General features: G+C 42.0%; 1 pseudogene; it reads left to right on the plus strand.

The window, feature by feature from the left end:
- Positions 1-4,297: 4,297 nt before the first annotated feature.
- Positions 4,298-5,494, plus strand: LOC102861407 (annotated as a pseudogene).
- The last annotated feature ends 720 nt before the right edge of the window (positions 5,495-6,214 follow it).

Genomic DNA, 6,214 nt, shown 5'->3' on the forward strand with positions numbered 1-6,214 from the left:
TATATATATATATAAATAATCTTTCTGCTTTTCAAGTGTTACTTCTTTCAGTAATGCTTTTCACTCAAAATTAAAATTTTCAGATTTAGCACAGGATAAAACCTGACTATAATGAGATCACTTACTAGAGTGCAAATCTACCATTTACCACCTTCAGTATGTTTAGAGATCTCAATTTATAAATTAAGAAGCTAAGGAGGGGCTTGGGGGGTCAGATACATTCTTGGGACACAATGATACTGAATATATAAAACTGGAAAAGAAGAGTTGTGGAAGATTAATATTTCTAAATCTTTAACACTGAGACCTTACAAGTGGTTTATGTCTATTAGTGGTAAAATATAAAAATCTAGGAAAGGAATTTCTCCTTCAAATGGACTATGTATTTTCTGTGGCTCTCTTAAAGTTGAATTTTTTTTTATGAACTAAACTCTGGTGTGCCAGAATCTTCCATGACGATTATTTTCAAACACAGATGCTGAAGAAAGTGTTACAGGTTGTAAAAAATTTTATAAAAATGAACAATGGAAGTTCATTAAACTTTTAAGGAATCTTGGTGGCACTGTGGATAAAAACATTTGGCTGTCAACCAAAAGGTGAACAGTTCAAACCAATCAGCCATTTCAGAAAAAGATGAGACAGTTAAAAAGATTAACAGCCTTGGAAACCCTCTGATGGGTTGATTCTACCCTGTCTTACAGGATTACTGTGAGTCAGAATTGACTCATTAGTAGGTTTTGGTTTTGGTGTTACTACATTTTTTCCTTTATTCTTACCTCTATTTTACATTTACTTTTGCTTTTATTCTCTTCTCCATATTTAAATAGTACTTTACAGCCTACAAATGGTTTTATCTGCATTATCTCCGTCCCTCCCCCCCTTCATTAAAAACTTTGGGAAAACAAACTTATTACTGACCCTCCAACAGGTTTTCCAAGGCTGTAAATCACAGGAGAGGAGATAACCTGTCTTTCTCCTTTAGGGCAGCTAGTGGATTCAAAGCTGCCAGAGGTACCACCTTTGGGTGAGCAGCACAACTCCCTAGGAACTGTGTCACCAGAGCTCCTTGGGTAGACCTGGAAGTTATTTTTCCGCTTTTAAAAATTAGGAAGCTCCCCTGTGGTACAACATGCAGCCAAATAATAGATCTATAAAGTGAACAATAACAGCAGGGAGGTACTCAGTCCGTAGAACAATCAGCCACATAGGATCATAAGGGCAACGTTTGTCCAAGGAAAAAATGAATACAAAGCTTTATAAAATAAATAAATAAAAACTAGGAAGCTGAAGCTTAGAGAAGTGTTTTATCCAAGATCAAAGACTATATACTTAACCTACTCACTGCCAAGAGGGATGGATATCAGTGGCACTCTTCCCAGAATAATATAGTTTCTTGTTGATTCCTTGACTCCTTTCATCTAGGGGAAACAGAAGACCTTTTTATCAGGAGCACGACCAAGTGTTCTTGAACTGGTGCTGTAACAGTGCCTTTTCAAGATCTGCCTTGATGCCAGCATTTCACATCTGTTCAATGACTTACTGTGAGTCTCCCATTTGTTATCTTTGTCACACAGTCTTCAGTTTGGACATTTTCCAAATAGAATAATACTTTCTTTGGTACTACTCTGTTTCCTATAGGTGGGTTATTATTTGCAAGCAATTGTTTTGCATACTTAAGATGGAAAGAAACTGGTTCCTTTAACCTGATGGAGTGTAGGTGATAGTGTCATTTTCTTACAAATACAGATTTAGGAAGAGAAAGACTGTGTGTGGCTGACACCTACAGTACACAGAGGGACATGGCAGGGGCATGCTACTTGCATTAAGAGTTAAATGGTAAAAATGCCATCATGTTCCAATATCTTTTCATGCAACCACAGGGAAGAAACTTCTGTTAATGTAAAGAAATAGAGCACAAAGTTCACTCATTCCTTTCTTAAGTTTGTTTCTGGAATATATAAGCACTTTATTCTTGTTTGCTATGAGGTTTGAGGCCACTAAGAGAGGACTCAAATCTCTCCTTGGAAGAAACTCACAACCACATTCCTACTCTATTCTTATACTTAGGTCTATGCACCCAAAACTAGAAGGAAACCCTGGTTGAAATTAAAACCAGCTAAAGATTTCCCAGAGTCTCTTGAGTAGGGCTAAACAGATAGTGGCTTTGTGAGTCTGTGGCTCTAGGAGCCTTTATATCCTTTGAAAATGGAAAGTAGATGAAAATTAGTCAGAGAAAAGGACAGAAATAGAGAAGAATCAATCAGTGGAAAGCTCTTTTTAGTGTATGCTCTATTTGCCTTTTGAATATGTTGATAAGTTCAAAGGAAGTTGTATCTTCTAGAGTTTATATGCTCCTGGGAAGTTGGATGAAAGTGCTATAAGCAGACTCCAGTTTGTGATGATGGCCAATTAATTCATGCTCTTCTGGAGATCATGACGAATCCTTACTCTGACACTTGAGACAAAAATTCCAGCATATTACTCTTCTGTCTACTGCACTTGGCACATTCCCACAAAGCTAGCCCAGTGATGTTGTTATTAGGTGTTACCAAGGTCAATTCCAACTCATATGACAGAACTGAGCAGGGCAGTAGGCTTTCCTCAGCTGTAATCTCTATGGGTGCAGATTGCCAGCTTGTGGGTTCAAATTGCCAACTTTTCAATTAGCACCCCAGCAATTAACCATTGCACCACCGAGATTCCAGGGTTTCCTTAGGAAAGTGTAAAGCCCCATCCTCCTATAAAGCAAGGAGAGCTGTGAGTTCAAACTGCAGACTTCTTGTTAGCAACCAAGTGCTTTAACCTCCCCACCACCACCACCACCACAGCAGGACTCTGGGAGGGTAACTAAACCTCCCAAATCCATTGTACCATCAAGTCAGCTTCAACTCATGGCCACTGCCTTAGCTTTCTCCCATCAAGAAGTTTATGGGTTCAAACTGATAACCTTTCAGTTGGCAGACCAGCACTTAACCTACTGCACTTCTTTACCCTATGTTAGTAGGAGAAGGATGGACAACCTCATCCCGTGAGATTTACTATCTCTGAAAACGCACTGGAGGGTCAGCTCTCAGTGGTTTTGACTTGATGGTATACAACAACAACAAAAAACAGTGGGAAAGAAGTAAGATGCACTCTCTAGGCAGGCTGTGTACCTCTGGGGCTTTACGATTCTCCTTTCTAAAAAGATTTAGGGCACTCCATTGTAGGGAACTCTAATGGCTTAATGTTAAGGGTTACGCTGCCATCCAAAGGCAATTGGCTCAATCCACCAGGAGAGAAAGATGGGCAGTTTTCTCCCCTCTATTTTATAGGGTTAACTATGAATTTTGGCTCGAGGGCACGTAACAGCAACAATTAATTTGTAGTAATATGGGCAGGATTACCTACAACCAGGAGAGAACAAAATTGATGAAAGAAACCTTCCAAGAACCAAATCCCCTGCATCTCAAAAAACTTCTCCAACAAGGTAAAAAGGAAAGCCACAGACTGGGGAAAAATTATTTGGTAATGACATATCTGATAAGGGGCTCATATCTAAAATTTATAGAACACTCTAACACCTCAACAAGAAAAAGGTAAACAACCCAATCACAAAGTCGGAACAGGATATGAATAGACACTTCACCAAAGAAGACATTCAGATGGCAAACGAGCACATGAAGAAATGTCCAAAATCCTTAGCTGTTAGATGCCAAAAAAACCAACTATGAGATATCATCTCACCCCAGTAACAATAGCAAAGTTCAACAGAGCAGCAAATGATAAATGTTGCCAAAGTTGTGGAGAGATTGGAACCCTTATTCACTGCTGGTGGGAGTGTAAAATGGTGTAACCACAATGGAAGGCAATTTGGTGCTTTCTCAAAAAGTTGGAAATAGAAATACCATTTGACCCAGAAATTCCACTACTGGGAATATACCCCAAAGAAACGAGAACTAAAATCCAAACAGATATATGCACACCCATGTTTATTGCTGCATTATTTACAATAACAAAGAGATGGAAGCAACTCAAGTGCCCATCAACAAACTGAATGGATAGAGAAGCTGTGGTATTTTCACACAATGTAACACCTAAAAACAGTGAACTCATAAAATGTTACACAACATGGGTGATCCTGGAGGACATTATGCTGAGTGAAACATCTCAATCACAAAAGGGCAAATACTGCATAGCACTACTTTTATAAAGCAGGCCTGACATGGGGGGTTGGGAGGAGAATAGGATAAGAGTGGATAGAGAACGGGCTCCCGGGGGTCGGGTGTGCGGGAGACTGGCGTCGTCCTGGGCCTCGCTGGCCAGTGGCGACAGCAGGCCCGGCCCAGGTTTCAGCTTCGTCTCCAGAACCAAGCAGCAGCATTCGTGCAGCAGGTGAAGGTGTTCCGCGCAGCCCACCCGTTGGTGGGCGTGTTCCTGTGGGGTGTAGCCCACTCGAGCAATGAGCTCTGGCAGGTGCCTCCCCCCTCCGTGATGCTGCTTCCAGATGACTTTAAGGCCAGTTCCAAGATCAATGTCAACAATCACCTTTCCCCCAGGGAAAATCTGCACAGTCATTTCAAGTTTAAGGAGTATTGCCCGGAGATCTTCAGGAACCTCGGTGATCGATGTTGCACTGATGACTAGGATTATCTGGTCCCCCAAGTCAAAGCAAAGTGATGGTCAATTGCTTAACTCCTATGATCGGACTCTGGTCATTAAAGAAGTGTCCACTACTTTGCTGACACGCACAGCAACCTCTCCAACTACCATCAGTCCACTGGGAAGTGCCATGGCAACACATTACTGCCTCGGTTCCTAGGGATGTACCATGTCAGTGTGGATGACTAGGATTGCTACATGCTTGTTATGCGCAAAATGTTTAGCCACTGGCTTCCTGTGCACAGGAAGTATGACTTCAACTGTTCTCTAGTGTTCAGAGAAGCCAGCGATAAGAAAAGGTTAAAGAATTGCCCACTTTCTCAACAAAAACCAGAAAGTTTATATTGGTGAAGAAGAAAAGGTGCTTCTAGAGAAGCTAAGAAGAGATGTGGAGTTTCGAGTACAGCTGAAGATTATGGACTACAGCCTTTTGTTGGGCATCGACAACATCTTCCCGGGCTCTGAACCACAGGAGGAGGGACCTATGGGGAGGAAGGGAGAGGAGGCTGAGAGGAAGGGAGACTGTGGCCTAACTGGACCTCCTGCACTGGTGGCCCCCTATGGCACCTCCCCTGAAGGCATAGGTGGCAACTTCCATTTCCATCAACCTTTGGGTCCTGAAGAGTTTGAATCTTTCATTGATGTCTACGCCATCCGGAGTGCTGAAGGGGCCCCCCAAAAGGAGGTGTATTTCACGGGTCTCACTGACATCCTGACACAGTATGATGCCAAGAAGAAAGGAGTTCATGCAGCCAAAACTGTCAAGCATGGGGCCTGGGCAGAGATCTCTACTGTCCATCTTGAGCAGAATGATAAGCGGTTCCCGGATTTTATTACGAACATCTTTTCCTAAGATACTGCCTGACTCCATGGTGACTTGCTGCTTTATATTCAAGGTGGTGGGGTTCTGAGAGGCTTGGAGGAATTAGGAATAATCTGGCCAATACTTTCCCCCCCTTTTTTGCTAAATTCAGACATCATGGATCCTTCCATCCAGATAATTCTATTCCTTTGCATTGACCTTTCCTGATCCTCAAAAATATATCACCAGTTTCTCCCTTTCTCCCTCCCCCCAAAAAAATCTGTGTGCTTTATTAAGACATTACTGTTGAAGTTCTCAAGTGCCTTGATCTTTGTAAAATGTCCTGTTGTTTCTATGAAAGAGAAGGAGCTAGGGGATAGGGTTCTTTGCCATCTTCAGAACCTGACTGCATGAATGGACCTGGTTCAAGCAACTACTCTGGACACAGTTTGCTGTGTGGAATGAACTGAGAATCTGATTTTTTGCTGATAACTTTATAGAACTCATGGCATGCTTCTATCTCGGTAGGCCCTGGGATGGAGAGCATTGAAGATAAGAGAGCAGGCATGTGCACATATGATGAAATAAACTGCCAATCTTATACACAGAGAAGGGGTAGAGAGTAGTCGGCAGACTGGCTCCTCATAGAGGTGGGATCTAAGGGGACTCATGATTATGTAGGGACTTGGAAAGGCTCTCTACATCTGCGTTATGCAGATGACACAACCCTGCTTGCTGAAACTGAGGAGGACCTGAAGTGCTTGCAGCAGA

Source organism: Elephantulus edwardii, unplaced genomic scaffold (assembly GCF_000299155.1).
Source record: "Elephantulus edwardii isolate Elephantulus edwardi_28Jun2011 unplaced genomic scaffold, EleEdw1.0 scaffold00026, whole genome shotgun sequence".
NCBI lineage: Eukaryota > Metazoa > Chordata > Mammalia > Macroscelidea > Macroscelididae > Elephantulus > Elephantulus edwardii.